Source organism: Meleagris gallopavo, chromosome 2, assembly GCF_905368555.1.
Source record: "Meleagris gallopavo chromosome 2, MGAL_WU_HG_1.1, whole genome shotgun sequence".
In the NCBI taxonomy this organism is placed as follows: Eukaryota; Metazoa; Chordata; class Aves; order Galliformes; family Phasianidae; genus Meleagris; species Meleagris gallopavo.
In genome coordinates, this window is record NC_139405.1 from 66,430,408 (window position 1) to 66,450,913 (window position 20,506).

The 20,506-nt window shown below is 45.5% G+C and overlaps 1 protein-coding gene across 1 annotated transcript in view; it reads right to left on the bottom strand.

The window, feature by feature from the left end:
* Positions 1–20,506, bottom strand: part of FOXO3 (forkhead box O3) — an 85,295-nt gene that overhangs the window by 18,245 nt on the left and 46,544 nt on the right. The gene's annotated exons all lie outside the window — the stretch shown is intronic.

A 20,506-nucleotide genomic window follows, 5' to 3' on the forward strand; every position in this document is an offset into this window, starting at 1 on the left:
CAAACCAAGTGGCAGAAAAAACCAGCCCACAGTAGCCCTAATGAAACCACACCAGATTTATACAGAATAACTGAAATGAAAATCCCACTCTGTTCAACCTACTGCTGCTGGGCTTAAAATACAGCTCAAAAAAGGACACGCAAGTAGTACTGGCTACTGAAATGCTTCCAGAGGATTGGACTTTTTTTCTCATGTGTAAGGCAAATATTTTTGGAGTGATGCCATATCCTTTTGACATAAGTGTTACGCTATTCCTGCACGTTAAAGATGATCAAGTTTAAAAAGTTGAACGAGGTTTTTTTTTGTTTGTTTTTCTTTTTTAATTTTGGCAAATAGCAGCTATCGAGGATAAAAATACATTTGTTCTACCAGCATGCTTTAAAAGCATAAAGTCAACAGGATCACAGCACTGCCAATCCATCTGGCATAAGCATCCTTCATTTACAAAGCACTGAAGAAATTCCAGGTTTAAATGGACAAAGAATATGTCAATCAACACATCATTCGCAAGCATCTCAATGCTTGTAGCGCTGGGATAAATGGATGTTTGACATAAGTGAACTGGAGACACACTGGATGTATAAAGAAAAACAGCCCAGCTTTTTTTTTAAACAATTCTCGGTATAAGATGCCTTTTTCCCGCTAAGTGTTGTGGTTTTTGTCAGATTGTGAAATGGAAAACACGCCTGAAATTCTTCTCACACGCAGACAGCAGACGCATTTGTGATTATCACTTAATGAAAAGAGAAATCATATTGACTACAGTTCAAAATAACAACTGCTTTGTTTTAAACAATTTGCACAGAACAGCAGACAAGGCTTTGCAGACACACTCGAGACAAGTTTGGGTTAGCGTTTCAGCTGTAAACTTGTCTACTTCCAAGAGACTGTAATGCCATTATAGTATGTTGGACTGAGGTGCAGCATCATCGTTCTTCAGTCTAAGGAGAGGAAGAGCCTTTTATTATTTAGCTGTTGACATTTTAAGTGATATTTTGAGCCTGGTAGAAGTCTGTTTCTAATTTCAAATAATCAGGCACCACTGCTAACTTTCTCAGGTTCTTCCCAAGTGCCTGGAGACTGCTGACTGTTTTATTTTGTTGTTTTTAAATCTTTCCCGATATTCCGGTTTGTGCTGCTTCAATTCAGGCAGCTTTTATATTCATCCATTGTGGCAACTGTATGTGAAAATATGGGATCTCTCCCAGTGGCAGGATTACAACAACCAGATCTAGAACACCACGCCAAACACCGTGATGCACTCAACCTAAAAATGCTGGATATAAGAATTAACAGCACAGTGGTAGCTACAAATGAAAATACATGTATATGTATCTCAAAAAAACAGAGAAGAAAGACCTGAGGTGGGACACGCAGCCTGCCATATAGCTTCAAACATAAAAACAGTCAGCCAAGCGCCATCAGCTAACTTTGCAACCTTTGGTCTTCTCATGAATTTCTGCTGCACTATTGTAACATCTGGTCTAAAACCAGGCAAAATCCTAAATGGTCAGTTGGTAAAACTGTAAAATTGAAGAGCATTTCAGGATGAGGGCTCTTCTATGAGTGTGTATGTATGCACGTGTGTAATTTTCTTATTACATCTTTTTGCTCACTGTTGGTATTACAAAAATAATAAAAGAGTGTAATAATACTTTTGCACTGAAAATTGGTGGTTATGAAAAATCCAAGCAGTTTGTTTTCCTTTACATTATGCAATATGCCATTTATGCTCCAGCTTCTGTTTTTCTTTACTTTTCTCCTGTAGGAAGACTGTTTTGCTAAGCATAATTACGGGCCAATTTATTTCTGTGTACCTCATCTCCACCCTCTGTTCAAACAGTGCCTTAAAACCCACTTCTTTCATACAGCCTCCCATGCTGACCTCTTCAGCAACAGTATCTCAGTTTTTGGTTTCTCCATGTGTTGGGTGCCCTGCCAAATCAAATTATGGCTGGATCCTGTTATCCTTCCACATATGAACTTTGCTAGAGAAATCACTGAGACCCAGAATTCGCAGGAGTGAAAGCTGTTGTGCTGGGCTACAGGGCTGCAATCTGGAAGGAAATAATTGGGCTTTCTACCTGTTTCTGAACCACTGGAGAATGTTCATGACTGCTTAAAATATAGGATAAGCCTGTGGGACAACTTTTTCTCACTGCATTAGGAACGTGACCTTGCGACACACCACAGAGGAACTGGGGAAGCAAAGAAAGTACAGTTTGTGATTTGGACCCGCTGCTGCTCAAATTGATGGGGATTTGTCTCCAGCTTATTTGGAAGAAAGATTAGGCCACAATGACTGAAACAAAACACATTATTTCATGCCAAAATACAACAAGAAACTTTAAAAGATCTATAGAGGAACGCCCATGAATCTGTCCTGGAGACCATATGGGACAGATGCTAGCCAGGCCGCAGACACCTTGGAAAGAGCTCAGATACCAATGATGGCTACAACATGAGGACAGTACAAGAGCAGAGCAGAAAAGAAATATGATGAGCTCCTCCCTTTATTAGCGTTACTATTTATATTCGTCTTGAAGTAAGCTGCATGCCCTACCAAGACTGTGATTCTTGCAGATAAGATCAAGAGCATACCATACGGTGCCCAGCTGGGTCCCAGCCCCTATTGAAGGGGACCTGCAGAAAGGAGTTATTGTTCCTGAAGACAAGGAAGACTGAGAACAGAGGAACACATGAGATGGGGCAGATGTGGCATGAGTAGAGGATGCTGCATGAAGGCAATGCTCAGCTGCCAGCTGCTGAGAGGTTACTGCAAATTCTCTTTTAAAAAAAAAACATACATCTGTGCAGAGTATTACATGCCACTAACAGATGTCAGGTGGTGTGCAAGACTGAGAGGAAGATGGACAGGCAGGAGTGTCCCTGCTGGGGAGGAAGGAAGCTGAACATGAAGGGGGCAGAGCAGTAGGAAAGGGGAAAGGAAAGGACTAAGATGTCTGAGAAGGGGACAGCAGTGAGGTGGAGAGGAGCACATCTAGGCACAGCAGAAGGGGAAGGTGTCAGGGGACGGCATTACAAGGCTGAGCAATGGTATCACTAGGGTGGGCAGTAGAGAAAGGGATGGCAGTGATGTGGCAAGAGGACAGGATGGCAGAGACCTGCCTTGGCGTCCCTCTGCCATGGGCGCTGAGAGATCATGTGGTAAGACTTCTCCCAGACAGCTTTTGTGGTGAGGAAACCAAGCCACCAAGCCCTGAGCGGAAGGCATTATGAGAAAGGGTGCTGGCATGCCCAGCAGCTCTCTTGGTATTTTGGTACAAGTGTGAACATATAAGCTCCCTGAGACGACATTCAAACATTTCCAAGGCGCCAAATACCCGGTTTGATGCAAACTTATAAATGAGGCTCTTGAAAAAGCTTAGGCCACGCATTACTTCAGTACACAACTGTGGCCAGGCCAAAACAGCAAATGCTCAAGCCTTCAAAACAGAGAAAATCCCCCCTCATTCCTCCTGCCCATGTCTGCTTCAGCCTCTTCCAAACTGTGTTTACCTTGTGGAGCCCGGCCATTAACTCAGACACCAGCTGCAAGTGCTTCCACTGCAACACAGAGTCTTTTTTGTCTGGGAGCAACATGTGGTATCAATTTATCATTCTCAACAACACCACAAGGAATCTACTCACTTTAAAAATAAAAAGAGAGTTGTGTAACTTAACTCTTAAAAGCCCCTGCTTTAAGGGAAAAAAAAAAAAATTAAAAAAAGCTGAAGATTAGCAAGATGAGGTGCAGCTGGTGGCCACTGGGTCCAAGTTACACACTGCTGTTTTCATTTTGGTGTTCTGCAGTGAGTGGTTAATTTGTTATTTCAGATACAGGCTCCTAAACTGTAAGATCGCTTCTAAAAATCGAGAGCAGTGGTTTATTTTAACAATTGGGATACTGCGAAATGATGAGAGAAAAACAAACACTATCTGTGGACCCATAACTGCTGCTAACGCTCACTTGGGAGAACTATACTTTATTTTACATTTTATAAACATATTTAACACTCTGACTTCACCATATGAAGTTGTCTGATGACCACGCAGTAGGGCAAGGCTCAAATCTAATGCCATTGGGGAGAAGCCATGGAAATAACAACTCCAGCTTACTGCAAGCTTTCCAAGCTTGCTTCTTTGACTTTGATTTCCAGCCTTCAGCACCATTCTCAAAACTCTGTAGCACAATTCTGTTATGGGGATGAATAACCGTCCAGAGGACCTTCACCAAAAATTAGTCCTTTTCTTTAAGAAAAGCAAAATGAACCAAACTACATTCTTTGTATTCAGTGGTCACTAAAATATAAGGTTGTGAATAATCAATACATTTTGCCCACCCATCCAGACCAGTGCTTGTGCCTTCCCATGAAGTAACTCAACATTTGCTTCAGCTACCATTTTTACACTTTGCTTGCTTTAAAATCTTCCATTAGGTTCAGCTGCAAGTAAAGAAGAGAACAGATACAGTGACTTCAAAATGATGAGTAGTTAAAACTGACTGTTGTATGCATTTATATCAAAATTTTTGGCAAAAGGCATTTGTGAGTCTGGAAGGGAGACTTTCAGCCAGTACTCCTCTGTTGGTTCTGCATAATCCTTTGCTACACTGCCCTGTAAGGCTCAGGACGCTCTTCTCAAGGCACTTAAACATCCTCAGCCGAAAGCGGTCTCTGAACTTCTCACCATTTCCATATGTTTTTGCAAACCAGAAAAAAAATATGCAACATAATAAAGTAGTGAAGGTGGTCCGTAAATGCAGAAAAATTGAGAATTAAAACATAAGGAGAGTCTGTCCACAGTATCTATCCAGCCATGTTGTACCAATGTACAACTTTTAATTGTCTCGTTTTCCATACAAAGCCAAATATGAAACAAACCAAATGTGTATTTTGGTTTGTTGTATTTTCCCTAAATTATGAAAGTTGTAGTGGAAAATAGCATTAAGTAAATTACACCCAAAAAGTGTCATCACTTCTGACACTCAAACATTGTTGATGCTCACTATCTGGTATCACCTATGGGTTTTCAGGGCAACCTGCACACATTACAGATGTTGCGCAGAAGCAGGGTCACACAGGGGACATCCAGCAGCCCTCTGTGCATGGCTCACAGAGGTCACTGCATGGAGAGTGTTGAGAGAGAAAGTGGAAATGACACTGCACAGCATCAGATGTTGCCGAGGACCTCTGGGCCCATGCAGCCCAACTCCTACTGCAGTAGGGACACCCACAACAGGGTGCCCAGGCCCACATCCAGATGGCTTCTGAAGATCTTCATGAAGGAGTCTCTACAACCTCTGTGGGCACTTCTAGGAAGCTGTGTCACCAAGCATATCCTCCTACTAGAAAAGGGAAAAAAAAACCCAAAAAATCAGTTTGATATCCAGAGTGTGGCTTTGTGGTATTCCCTTCCTCATTCTCTCTTTAAAGGAGTATTTCTGATCTTGATGGCAGTGGAACATCTATAAGAGACTCTTGCTGTAATGAGTCCTCTGTACCCACTCCCACCTCCTGGAAGAGTTGGAAGCAGTGAGCTTCTTGGGAGAGCACTAAGCCCAGTGAAGAGTTATACTCTGAAAGGTGCTACGCTCAGATAGGCAAGCATGGCACACATCTCTTCCCCCAAACTAAGGACTCTGCATCGTGCTAAATTATGACACAAGAATTCAATCAGAGGAGGGAAAAGAAACCCTGAGGATGCATGCCTCATACCTGGGGCTGTTCCCTCGCTTGAGAGCAGACAGCATGCCCCCAAAGGAGGTGGGAGCCTTCCCTTCAAAAGGAAAAGGCATCTCGACACGTGAAGCTGAGGGAACTTAGTCACAGCATCATTAAATGCTTTTGCTAACAGAAAAGAAAAGGAAGTCTAATTAAAACAACTGCTGCCTCACTCTAAACACTAATATTGCAAATCACTATGCTGACGTAAATAAAGCTCAGCTGAAAATATCTTCTGCCTGGAAATTGTCTCAGAGCATCACACTTCCAGTTAGCAGAAAAATCTCCAGTTATTTTATAGTCAGACGTCTATAGACCACAGGAGAACTCTAATAAATAACATTTGTTTTGCTTTGAGCTGATCACACTGGTTACAATTTATTTTTTTCCACTGGGCACTGGGAGAAGGGAAACAAGAGAGTGAGGAAAATGCTGGAAGCTGCCAAGAAAGAGCAAGGTCCAAGGATGAAAAGTGTAACCATACACTTTTCTCTTCCATAAAGAGCAATGGCAATAGCCATGCAGCATGTATTTGTATATTTTAATGTATTTTTATAAATTTGAAGCTGCCTAAGCAACCTCCTGCCCAGCTGATTTTGCTCTGGGAGTGCTGGGCAGAACATCCCCTTCCTACAGCCCAACCCATGTAAGCTGATATATAAGCATTTGACTCCATATACAAAGCTGATACATAAGCATCTGTCTCTGTACACAACGCGGATGCTTCTCCACATTAGAATGGGATTTAGGGACCCAGAGTCACGCAGCAGCATCAGGAGTTGCTAAAGGCACCTTGTCAAGAGCCTTCTTTTTCATCCTCTTCCACCTGCTTTGTACCACGTCTGCACAAAATTCAGAAGCGCAATTAATTTCAATCAAAGGGCTGAACTTAATTAAGAGCAGAAATTTACATTCAGGCATTATCTTGCAAGGTGCTGAATTTGTGAAAATCCCAGGGTGCATCAGTGCAGGCTTGACTGCGACACGAATACAGTCAGTAAAACTAAAAAAACACTACCACTTACTGTTTTTTAAGTGACTTTAAACTCAAGGAGTTCCATACAAAAAAGCCAGGATAAGCACATACAGCCAGACCTTCGCAGAGCCAGATCAAAACAGTTACGATCTCTGTTCATAAGCAGAGTCGCCAGCAGACAACATCTTTCCTCTCACTTTTTCTTTGATGGCAGACCCCAGAATTTCAAACAGTCCCACTGTAGTGACTCTGGGAAGAGCTCTGCATTTGTAGAGCACCTCCGATGGGGTTCCTCCAGGAGCCCCAGGAGATGTGCAAGCACACACACCCCATCAACCCAAACTGTCCATGCAAAAACTCTCACAAAAATAGCTGCTGCTTTTATTGCACACCCAACCCAGCAGTCCTGGAGCTAGTGGCAGAGCTCTCACAAACCTGACTGGTCACTGTGTTAGACCTCAATGGAAACGATGCAATTTCACTGTGAGGCTGGCATCCTGAAGTCTTTAGGTTTGTTTCTCTTGACTAGAAGAAGAAATTTTCCCTCTGCTTTGCATTTCTTAGATGCAAAGATCCCACCAAAAGCTTCATATAATGTTTTGGAAGCCAGAGTGTTGAAGCTTTATTTTTGCTCACTTGCAGCATATGGCCGTTACTATACATTGACTATTTAGAAACACGTACGGGCATTCTTTCATGCCTTTATAAATACGCGTGAGTGATGCTACTGATTATAATAATACACTAAAAATAGTAGCTTCCCATGGAAGATGACAAAAGCTTGTCAGTGCTGATTCACCTATTCTAAGTCTGTATTTATACAAATGTAGAGGTGCTAAAAGTCACCTGGCCATGGGCCTGGACACCCTGCTCTGGATGTCCCTGCTTGGGCAGGGGTTGGACCCAGAGGTCCCTGCCAACTTCAATCCTTCTGTGAAGCTTTGAGAAGTTTTTGGTGGTTATGTGCTGACTTTTTTAACACTTGCTAGGCCTGGGAAATGCAACTGAATTCCCAGTAAATCCCACTGCACAGTGGCAGAGGAGCAAGGTCGAGGTTTGTGCTGCAAAGCCTCTGAGGGCTCCTGCCTTACTCAAGTGCATCATCGCCCTGCACGTGGCTCCGCAAAGTGCCAGCTCTGAGGTGGTCCGACTCCGAAATGATGGATTGCTATGTGCATGGGCTGTGTTAATCGTAAGTGCTGAGCTGCAGCTATTTTATTGCAAATCTGGTGACAGTTATGGCTAACATGTAACTGACAGAGGAACGTATCTGATACACTGACTGACCGAGTTTGATCAGGCTGAAGTAAGCCCTTCCAAAGCTGGCACAGCACACAGGACCTTCTCGTAAAAACAAGCCTTGAAACTATCTCCAAAGCAGCCCTGGGCATCTCTGTTATGTGACTAATCTGAAACAGGACCTCTCTCCTGTGCTATTTTAAGCATACAATTCGTTTATTATTGATCCAGAAGATACTATCAGATTAAAAACAAATGAGAGCATTTTAAAATACGATGCACTCCAGCCGGCATGGCAAGGGACTGAGGCTCCTGCTCTACAGCCCCAGGCACTGAGCACGTTGGGGATGCTCCTGCAGGTGATCACCCAAGAGTATGACCCTGACCTGTGACACACAAGTCCTTGTGAGTCATGGAGATGTCAGGCTCACAGAGCCACAGTCCCCAGATCTGGGGGTAGTTCCCTGCCACATTGCAGGGATGGGTGCAAATTAAGAGCCGGGAAAAGAGTAGGGGGGAAAAAAAAGTGTCTGCTCTTCCCAAGCACGGCAGTGGGCAGCTATGTTGCTACAAGTAAACACATGACCTGCGTATTCCTCAGAGCGTAATGGAAGCCATCAAACATTAATATCTTTGAAAGTTGTAAGTAATCTGTATTCCTTTTGAGGCATTCTGACACCGGTTCTCATTCGATCCCAACTATAAGCTGGAGAACACATCAGTCCCTTCTCACCTTTTCATTTTCTGAGCTGGTGGGTAACAGCCCTGCCTGTGGTAGGGGGTTGGGTGGGATCTAAGGTCCCTTCCAACCCAATCCATTGTATAATTCTATGATTCTGTATTTGAAAAATCCCACAGACTTGCCTTCTGCAAATACAAACTAAGCTCATGCTTAACATTAACTGAATGGACAAAAACATCCATTTTCTCACTAGTTGTAGATCTACAGAGCAACATGGGTTCATTTTAGCACTTCCTCTTCAGCCTGTTCTATCATCTCACTTCCATAGGGAAGGCATGGCATTGGGACAGCCTCAAAACAGCCCTGCCCACAAACTCAAGCAGCAGTACAGGGTTCCAGCTTTCACATTACAGTGCCTTGCCTGCATTCTTCCAGATGATAGCATTTTTATATTTTCCCTATGGAGAAAATCTTTTGAGAACTTTAAAATTTAATTCACCTCACCTACCTTGGGCATGCTCTGGGCATAGCAGCATCTTGGCAGCTGTTCAGAACCTGCCTTTGCTAAACTCGCAGTTCTCCTTCCACCCCTCAGATGCATCTTAGCCTCACCTCACTCCATTTATGAACAGCTTGAACCAAACCGCAGCTCTCTCAGATGACTTCATGTTACTGGTTTTACTGGATTTCTTTAATTTATTTTCTGTTCACTGCAGGGGCAAAATACACCTCAGGAGCTGACAAAAGGGAAGATGACACCTACTATGCTGCCAATGAATCAGCCCTTTGCTACAGCAAGCAGGACATTCCTGTTTCACACGTAACTGGCAACAGCACCATCCCATCAACCTCAAAATCGAGGTAAATTCAAAGGCATGACAGACTTCTTTTTTTTTTTTTAAATACATTTACCTATTCTGAGAAAACCTCCACTGCTGCCATTGCTACAACCCCAGTCATCAGTGCTTAATATTGAGCCTAACAATAGATAGTGTTCACACTTTCCAGCACTTCCCCATGCTTTCTGAGCTCTCCACCCAATACCAGAGCCTTAACAGCAGAAGGATGAGTACAGCCTTTCATGTTCCCAATTTGAGCCTGCACTCATGAGTCATGCCTTCTGAAGTCAATGTCAGAGCCTCTGCACTGTATCATTCAGGAGGCACATGGGACCATTCTTCAGAGGCAGCTGTGGAACCGTGAGGGCAATGGGTGTTGAGACCTCTTTTGCGAAGTTTGAGGTACCAGGACAAGAATTACCCACCCTGCAGATTGCAGTCTGGTTGAGCTCCTGTAGTGGGAAGGGCTGGCACAAGAAGAAAACTGCATCTCAAACTTTGCAGGTAGACTAGGAAGTCTTAATTCAATAAAAACACTATGGAACATAAAGTCAAATGGTTTGGAGTTATCTGCTAGCATAAACCAGTCTTGCATCACCTGTCCTTCAGGATGAGCATCGAGGTAATCTCTCAGTGCCCTAAGACAGTGTCACTTCACAAACTTCCCTCGCACTGGAAAATTTTAAGTACTGACTTGTTGAATCAAATTCCATGCTTCTTGGGGTTGCAGTAGCTGCACACACTCTGAGATGACCCCTTAAATCCTTGCAGATCTCTTACAGCACCAAACAGGAAGGCCAATGTCTACTTTCCCAAAAAATTGGTCCCAGCCTTGGATGAGCACATGTGCCACAGCCAGCCCTTTGGGGGAAAATGGTGAGTTAGGTTAGTGAGTTTGGTTAGGAGCTGTCTTCCTTGAAAATAAGTTCTTTTTTAACATCTAGATGGCCAAGGCATGGGTGGATTTTAAAGGACAATGCTAAGAATGACGGTGCTGTTGTTCATTGGTGTTTGCTCTATGACATTATTCACACTATTCACAGCTCAAGAATGCCAAGCCTCCAAAGCATGCCAGGTATCATTTTCATAATAAGATACCTAAGAAACCAGTACCAGCTGAGCAGATGAGGACAGAAAGAAAGGAGCATTGGCAAATGCTTATGAGGGATATTTGGAATCACACAATAACCTAAGTTGGAAGGTACCCACAAGGACCACTGAGTCCAACTCTTGGCTCCACACAGACTGCCAAAATTCAAACCCTACCTCTGAGATCGTTGTCCAAATACTCCTTGAACTCTGGCAGCTTTGGGCTGTGCCTACTGCCCTGGGCAGCCTGCACAGGGCCCGACCACCCTGTGGTGAAGAACCTTTTCCTGATATCCAATCTTAACCTCCTTCTGGGAAAGGGAGATAATCTTCTACCAGGCATCTGAGCAAAGTGCATGTGCACATATGACTACAGCTCTAGTAATGCTTACTAACATGAGCTGATATACAAAGAACAGAGCAAGCTAACACAAAATTCTGCCTTTTTCCCCCTTTTCATACACAGACTAGAGCTTAGCAGAGACAGAGTATAGAGAAATGTAGAAATTGAGCCAGGCTGCTTTTTGGTTAGGACTAACAATGTTTACTCACTGATGAATTACATCTTTATCAGAGCTGGTGGAAATTCATTTTACTCGTAGGATCTAACCCTGCACCATGTTGCAAAAAGATTCTCAACTACAAAGCCTTTGGCAGGTCTGTAAACATATACTCTGTAAGCTGCTTTACTGGCCTGAATTGGAACACCCTCAAGGGTTAGATGTGTGGGTGTAGGGGGGGTGTAGGGGGTGTTAGATGTGTGTGTAGGGTTAGATGTGTGCACATCTTCACTAGACTTTGCCTTACTGGGATGGGAAAACAAGAGGAGACAGACAAATAGACACACAAAGGTTTTCAATCTATTCAACAGGCAAGTTTCAAAGCTTGCAAAAGTTAATGAAAACCTTCCAGTAGTTTTGTATCAGGCTCCATTTTGAGGTGAAAATAGACCACATTAATTATTTTCAGCAGAAATGGGGTCCCAGTGCCATCTAACCACAGTTGTAACCCCAGTGGTCCTTCGGAAGTGGAGTGACAGCTGAATCACTAATGTTAAAACAGGAATGAGAAAAGGAAAATGAGAAAGAAACTAGGCTGCTTCCCCTGAGGAGCTAAATACAGTATTTAATGGCACCTTTTTATAAGGTTAACAAATCAGATGCTTCAACTATGAATTGCCATCATCACAAGTACAATAGGATGACCCTGCACAGCCATCTCTATCAAGGCTATTCCCTCCTGTGACACACAGTGATGGGGTGGCAGCCTCTGAGCCTGCTTGAGGACGCTCAGCAACAGCCACAGAAAGCTGCAGCAGGACAAACGACCACGCTGCCAGCAGCAAGGGCAGGAAGCGGGAGGAACAGATGGGGGACTTGTGTTTCCCTGCACCTGCAGAAGCTTGCCCTCACCGCCAGCTGCTGTCCTTGTGGCACTCTGCTGGCACGGGCTGCAGTGGTTGGTTTCTCCTCTTTAACGAACAGTGAGGAGCAGCCCCCCCACATCCCAACACCCTCACATAACAATGTCAGAAGCAATTAAGGCAGGAGGCCACAAAACCCTTGAGCTGCGTGCAACAGGGCACACTCCCCCCAATGCTGCAGAAGCACAAGGCGCCGAATGCTCTTCAGTTCTCAGCAGCCTGCTGCTCACAAGCTGTGTTTTAGCAGGGTGGGTTCACACAGGCACACACCAGAAGACAGCAGGGAAGACCACCTTCTTCAGGGCTTCACAGAGGAAAATGTCTGTGGGAAGAGAGCCTGAAGATAGGGCGATCCTCTTTTCTCAGCCCTGCACCCAGCAGACACTGTCCTCCTCACTGCCCTAACAGTCATTTGGGCTTCAGACCCCAAAGGGGGAGCAGAACTGCAAGTTCTGAGATTCGAGGAGATTGAAAAGAGGGAAAAAAGGGCAACTGTTTGTTACAGCCCCCCAGGAACAGGAATCAATCTGTGTGCCAGGAGGCTGGAGTCCATCATTTGAATTTCAAAGGCTCTCAGGAAAGGCTACCTCAAGACGCTTTCCCAAGCTGCTTTGAATGAGCTGCAGTTTAGTACCCTGCCTTTTTTCCTTCTCCTCTCCTTTTGGCACTTTGTTGTTTTTCTTTTTCCCTCAGTGAAAGGCAAAGCCTATTTACTCCACTATTTACAAGCACTTACACGTCACTTAGCTCTGGGTGGTCACTATGTATTGCACAGTGCACAAGTCCCTGGGAGCTCCAGTACCCCAGAGCACCTCGGTGCCACAGGTCGCAGCAGGGCTTTGGCATGCCAGGCAGCAAACAGAGCATGCTTTCTTCTGTCGTGCCCTTCTCCCTTCCCACTCCCCTTCCAGGATTACGGCCAGAACCTGATACAGTGCTGTTTGCCACCAACACGCCTTTAAAAAACAAAAGGAAGCATTGTACAGAAACAGGATCGTATCTCAGGCTGCCGGCGATCCAACGCCCCAGTGCACCAAGTCGAAGCCGGCTCGTTCCAATGAGCACAACAAAGACAAAACCTGCGAGTAATCCATCCTATGGGCACACAGCCCAGGGACAGTTGCCAAGGTGCTCCGGCATGACCCGGCGCACTGGGGACACTGAATTTGTCCTGCTGTTGGGCCTCCAGCACCAGGCATGGGGTAGAGGTCGGCTCAGGATCAACAGCAAAGGGCAGCCCCACTCCTGCAGCTCTTGTCCCCACAAGGCAGGGCTGGCGGCTCCCAATGGGGCTAGGCTGTCTGCAGGTCCTCAAGACAGACCAAGAGGGGTCATGAGGAAAGGCCCTCGTGGAGCCTTCTGCAGGAGCAGAAGTGGTAACAGCTGTGAGGCCGAAATCACACTGTTCCTTCAGAATGGTTCTGGGAGATGGCCTCAGGAACAGGGTAGCTCAGAGCCCTGTGGGACATAATCCACTGGCTCTCACAGCTGTCCCAACAAGTAAGGCAGCAAAGAAGGGCCTGGGACACACGTCAGCAGGTATCAGATGCCTGACAGGCAGTGGTAAGAAGAGCTTCTCTGCCTCGGGAACGGTGGGGAGTATCGCCTTCCACTCGGTACATAGCAACAGTTGCTAGCATCGGCAGACGGCGGGATGCAGTGCAAGACATCGCTATGACATCATCTGATTATCACCTCGCTTTCTTCATATTCAATTGACTTCCAATAAGGAATTATTTTTAGAATTGCTACAGACAAAAGCCATGAAAATGTATATATTACAGATTGGGGTGGAAGATGCCAGGCGCTGCATTTCTAGCAGACAGAGGCTTAACAAGGTCCAGTATTTGGAAGCAGAAACCCCAGCAGAAGTAACATGTATGCATTATCAATGAGGGTAACCAACAGTCTGAAAAACGTGCTTAAAGGCACAGCAGATTCCTCACTGCCTTAAATTTCTACCTTTAAGACCAGATATTTGTCTGAATGGTGGGGTATGGCTGACACTGAATTTGGGATTTGCTGTTGGAAGAGCTGATGGGAACTCCAAAGCTCTCACTCTGAAGTCCAGTCCTCAGGTCCTGCACAAGGCTGCTGCCCTGCATCATTGAGAGCTCTCAGCTAACTGCTCTGGCCTCCGATATCAGGCATGCTCTGGTGTTTTCTTCAATTTGCTGAGGGCTATGGGCTGGGCCGGAGGCTGTAAAGGAGGCCTGGCGTGGGACATCACCCATGCTTATTGCAGCCCTCCGCTAGGCCTCCTAGGCACGCAGCAGTGCCTCAGTGCTTGTGCAGCCACAGGTACCGGTACTTACAAAAAACAGCTGCTTTTTACATCCCTTACTTTGAATATTTGATATCCCCTATGAATTTTAATGGACTGTGTTACTGTCTCGTGGTTTTTTAGCTTGTCATTTAATATGCTTGTACAGTGACAGACTAATGAAGTACTGAGTGATGTAAAGAGCTGGGTGGTATGTCACAACAACACGTTTTGTAAAATAACAGAGCTAAGCGTTATCTACTTCCATAGCAAGGATGGGTCTCCTACTCCGCCCGTCCCAGATGACAGAAAAATATATATATATATATGTTTTGAGCAAGAAAGAAGTGGGGGTAAAAAGCAAGACAGGAACAGAACTGCACCATCAGGTTTACGTTTTTACTGCAAACCTCACAATCGAAATGAAGACCTGGGATTAACACACCATTCCGAGTGCGCAGCTCCATGCTGACACGGGTGAATGACTTTTCCTGCTGATTTGACTTCCACAACTCACCACATCATGACATGACCGCTAAGAGCCGGCCTGCAGCTCCCACCAATAGGCTTTTGTAGAGCCTCAGCTGACTCCACCCAGTTTTGTCTGCCTCAGCTCCACAGCAACATGCTATCAGCGGGACCACATGCGTCCACGAGAGATAGCAAAAGCCAGAGGAAACCCCTATCCAGCCAACCAAACAGCTTGGCAGACAAGAAGTGACATGTGGCCAGAGAGATCCAGGAAGACACACAGCTTAAGCGTCTGAAATTCAGAGGCTGCTGCCCCATGTACGCAGATATGGGAGGCGAGCCAGCAGCCACAGGTTCCCTATGCCACCATGCCCTGGTCTGCTGCAGAGAAGTCAGTCACGAGGGAACAACCATACTCAGTGTGAAGATAGGCTTCCTTGATGCATCTGTACCAAGGGGGGTTATGTCCGAGAGGCCCGGAGTAAGTACTTTGGTAAGATGAAAGGAAGGAGAAAATGGAAGGCAAAAGGCAGGCCAGCAAGTAACATGAGTATTTGAAAATATATGGTGGGATAGGTGTGCAGTAAACCATAAATCATCTGGAGATTTATTGGAGGCTGGCTGCCAGTGGGGCTGAGCAGCTCCTTTTTCTGGAGTGGGAAAGGCAACGAAATGCAAGGGGAATGACTGAGCTCTTGTTTACTGGGAAAGCAGATTCCTGAAACCCTGGAATGCACAACAGACTGCACAGGAAGGTGCTCAGTATGCCCTGGACTCACAGAACATTGGATTTTCAGCTGAGGGCTGCACCGCCACCCACGGCCATAGACACTTCATGCCAAAGATACTGCGTCCCTTGTCCCTCTCTGAAGATGCCTGCAAGGACACCATGGGGCAACACTGAGGGTCCCTGGGGCCTGCCCACAGCATCACAGAACATGTTCCTATAATTCATCACTAACAGGGATGCAGCATGTTGTTTTCCAAACCTGATGCACGAAGGGACATATGACTCCACTCACCCCATTCCACACTACCACATGGTTTGGGAGCTGTTGGAAAGTGGAGATTCCTGCAGACTGGCAAGCAGGTGTCTGCTCCCACTGAGCAGCTCCCAAACAACTGCCTCCTTTCTGCCTGGAGAGGTTTTCTTTAACTGTTTACAGTTCCTTTGATCTGCTCCTTCTCAGCACTAGCAAAACAAACTGGAGGTAGGATCTTCCCAGTTAATAGCTTCAGCATTGTATCTTAATCCCCCCTGAGGCATCTTCCCAGAGTCATTTTACCAGCAGCCACTCTCTTGCCTGGTTGCTTTCAAAAAGACTTTACTATTAGACCTACTCCGCAGAGCCTCACAGCAAACAGCCCAGAAATGGGGTGGATGCCTACCCATGCCCTATAGGAGAGAGGAACCATGCTGGGAGAGAGGATGAGTTAAAAAAGGACAGAGAACAAGAAGAGCCTTGCTGTCCAATGTTGGGCACCCTGGATGCCAAAGCTGGTGTTGACGCTCTCCATGCCCCCCAGTCATCCTAAGTGTGAGACTTGTAGCAGAGCACCCCCAAATACAGTTCACCCTGCTGCTCTTTGGCAGCAGAGGTATCTGAAGTCAGATAGGGGCAATCTCCTACTCTTCTTTCCAATTATTTATTTTTCTTTGGCTTCTCCCTTTCTGTAGTTGAGACCACAAGAACTGTGGCAAGCTGTTCTCACCTTTGTACAGCCCCAGAGAAATAAGCCAAATAATAACAGTGCAGAGAAAGGGGGGAATTTCTCTCAATTCCATGATGTTTTTATTAAAGTGACTGGAGGCACAACACTTCTGCCTCAAATGAGGGGAAAGCAGGCAGGAGAAGAGGCACTGCATAATTCACCCGAACCCACAGAAGAGTGCTACAGATTTTTTTTCTCACCTTTTCAAGCAAAGGACTTGCCTCAAAAAATACAGGTTTTCTCCACCAATAAAACAGATAAAGAGTATAATAGGTACAATTTTTAGCCTGAGAGAATAAACAATTTAATCTTTTTTAATATATATATTTTTTTACTTCTGAAAAAAACAATCACTAGCTCCGCACTGTGGTACTTCTATAGTAATTAAACAGACACCAGATGACAAGATAACAAGCTGATAAACCTCAGTTCAATGAAGAAGTGTCTCTAGCCTGGTTTAAAGCAGAAACTTTCCTATTCAGCTCCAAGAAAAATCCAGCAGAAATAGATAGACCTTTCTTCCCTCTTCATTTAGGAAGAAAACCACCAGCATGTGATACAGCCTCATGCCACAGATTTTAGAAGGAAAGGCCAATTGGGATGGTTGTTCCTGAGAAGTCTGCCTGACTGCAAGAAGTGGACGCATCAAGTCACACGTAGCCCACCGCCCTCCTTACAGCCACAGCTGCCTTCTGTTCCTCTGAGCAGCAAGGGGGTTTCAGGGATGTGGCAAAGGGAGAAGTGGTGAAGAATTAGAGACACTGCTGCAGTTTTTGTGCTGACTGTGCTCCTGCACAGCAGCTCCTTCAGAAGGCAACACTCTCTGGCCATTGGGAAGGCCAGGCTACGGATTGAGCAAACAGAATCTCCCATTACTCTTCTCAGAAGGTGGTAAAGCAGGCAGGAAGCAATGTACCAAGTAGAAGACTAACGGGAACCAAAAGCCAACATTTTACCACAAAATCAGAAAAACTTGAAAAAAAAAACCCACAACTTTCTGTGAAAATGTTTTAATAGGTTACCTTCATGTGGATGACTCCCCAGACTGGCCAACTGACTCACCCTGTGAACTGCCCCACAGTCTGCCTGCCTGCCAGCTCCTGGTTAAACTTGAACGTCTTGTGACTGAAATGAATGCATTAAAGGGTAAAGCGCTGCGAGGTAATAAGGCTTTCTTTGTCTGACATCTCCAGATGCTCCACCTCTCACTCCAGCTCCTGCCTATCCTCTGAGTCTGCATCCCCCATGCTCCTGACTTTCAGAACTGATACAAAATGGGTAGGCTTGGTCTTTGCTTTTATGAAGCAGGTAAAACCCACTCTCCGTCTGCAAAGCACTGCTGCTGCAGAAGCTCAATTTTGGCTGCTCCTGTGATGGTCTTCAGAACCCTGGTCCCTGTCCTGGTGCCATCCCAGCAGAGGTGCTCCTGCATCACGGGGTTCTGCACTTCCAATGTCCCCCTTTTGGTCTACTTACAGCTGCAGTGAAAGGATTTAAAAAAATAAATTAGAATATGTCATGCTTTTCCAGCTTTCCTCCCCAGAACAGGAACACCTTCTATCTAGGAGGTGACAATCTAGCGTAAATCATTTTTCCTGCGTTCACTAAAACCATTTTAAAACCAGTAGTCAGGACCAAAACAAACATCCCAGCAAATGTAATGTGTATTACTCAGTGACGATAAACATTATACACCCACCCTGACTTTTTACTTGATGTGGCTGGAAACTGCTATGTAAAGTGGAAAAAGTAAGGCAGACTGCTTTTATTTTTGACATCTGTAGAAGAGTTAAGGCTCCCACAGCAGTGCATTTACTCTGGCTCCTCATGCTGCCACAGCTTCTGTGTAAAAGGGCCTTGAGAGCTAAAGCCTGGGGGGAAGAGAGAAGCTTCATCCTCCAGCCCCTACCTGCTGCCGTGCTGCCCAAGCAGAGGGAGCTCCTCTTCCTCGCCTGCCACAGCAGAGCTCGGCAAGGCAAAGCTCTGTCTAGCCAACAAAGCTCTTTACCACCAATATCCTCATTAAACACAGCCTTATCAGAGTCCGGTTTCTGCAGTTTTAAGCAGTCAAGAATTAACTCAGTCAATATTTACAATTTCAAGCCAGGATTAGAGGCCAGAGCCAAGGGCAAGCTGCAACATGGGCACCCAGTGCCGCATTTCCAGACCGTGCTCTGTCTCCTGCCCTACCCATAGAATGGAGCAGTCCATCTCAACAGGGCTGCAGGACCATGGCCTCTCTGAGCCCCCAGTAGTGTGAGCCTCACCCCACCACCTGTCAGTCGAGGTCCTGGTGGAGACCTCAATCCTGCTGCAGACTCCTGCTGGGAGTGCTGCTTTCCACTAAAGACACACAGAAACAGTGAAAGGAAGTCCTCTATAAACAGGCAGAATGATATGAAATTACAGGCTGTGCCTTCTATATGCTTCCACTGGTGTTCTTAGAGAGCTCAGTAAAGGGCAAGAGGAAAGGTTAGAAAGAGCCATAGGAATAACGGAGGAGGAAGCCAATTTTGATCCTCCCTTCAGCTGTACTTTGTACGAGCCTCTTAGCCAAATTACAGCTCTGGCTCAAAAACCAAAACATGCATTATTTGTCATACATTAATCTACGTATCAAAATCATCAATACTAATGACTGTATGAAGTTTCACTGCCAGTTTCCCTGGATTTCTGTGTGCCACTCAGCAAAGCAGAAGTACACAGATTTTGGTACATGCCTCAGCTACAATGATTTTTCAACCCTTCCTTTTCCACTGAGTTTACTTTACAAGAGATATTAAATAGGTAAACTCGTTACCGAGTCTTATTATAAAAACGGAGAAAATACTTCTATTGCTTTTGGCATAAAGTGCAAAAAGTTGGCTTTCTGCTTGAGCAAAAGCCTGAGAAATGAATAATGCACACAGCACACATTGTTCTAGAAGTGCGTGTGAGCAGGCCACATGCCAGCTGAGTGCTGTGGATGTCATGCCAAGGCAGAGGGGCACACCAGGAAGGGAGGTGGGGAGCCGATTGATGTCTCACTGATCCACCTCTGGGGGGTCTGCATCTTGAGAAACAAACAACTATGGAAAAATAAATAAATAGCGCAACAGAGCCTGGGTTCTGTCCAGGATCCGTGTGTGACCGAGGCTGCCGGAAACCCAGCTACAGAGAGTGGAACAGAAACTCAGTTAGTTGCATGAACAATTCTAAATTATTGAATGTTTCAACTTGCCACAACAGCATCTAGGGAAAAGTAAGGTTCTATGGTGCTTATACTCTAGTAAGGATTGGCTAGGGTAAAGACAGGAACACGTCTGAGAGGGGACACGCAGCCAGCACTACATGAAATACTTTCAGTTTCACTGTGAAATCACACAGTGGTATTGAAAGAGACAAACTGGAAAAGGTCTGAGGCTCAGAGAGTGGTCAGAAGGAACAGCCATTGGGTGCAGAGCACAAGGACAGCCCAGCTCTAGGCATCCCTTCCTGCACAACCCTGTGTGCAGCCCATGACTGAAGGGAGGAAGCACCAGGCAGCCAGCAGAAAGCCATGGCGTCTTGCTGCAATGTAGACACAGGACTGCAGAGCAGCCCTGGCAAAGCCCCCCAGCACTTCTGGCTTTATTCATTGAGTGTGCATGCTCAGAGCTCAGACAAGACAAGGCCATCACCCCCAAAGAGCACACGCTGCTTATTCATCTTTTTCCAAATGAAAAGGAGAAGCTTTCAGCAAGCCAAAACCCGTGGGGAGATTTTCAGTCCCCAGAGGCAGTGGCAGGTGCCTTGATTCCTACTCAAGTCAGCAGAAATCAGGTGCCTAGCTCATTTGTGCCTCTGAAATCCCCTCGGTAATAGCTTAATGCAACAAAAGGGAGAAGCAAACGGGTTTTGTCTATGGGCTGCTTCTCAAACAAAGAATACAAATTGCATGTGACAGGCTGCTGCACGAGCCGGGCTCTGTTTGTCTACGTGCAAGTGGAAGAGTGAACGGAGAAGTATGCAAACTTTAGAAGGGCATATTGCTGCCAGTCATTTTCAGTAACACAAATAAAAGCCATCTGAGGAATCCCACAGGCCCCATTACACAAGGCTCCTTGGTG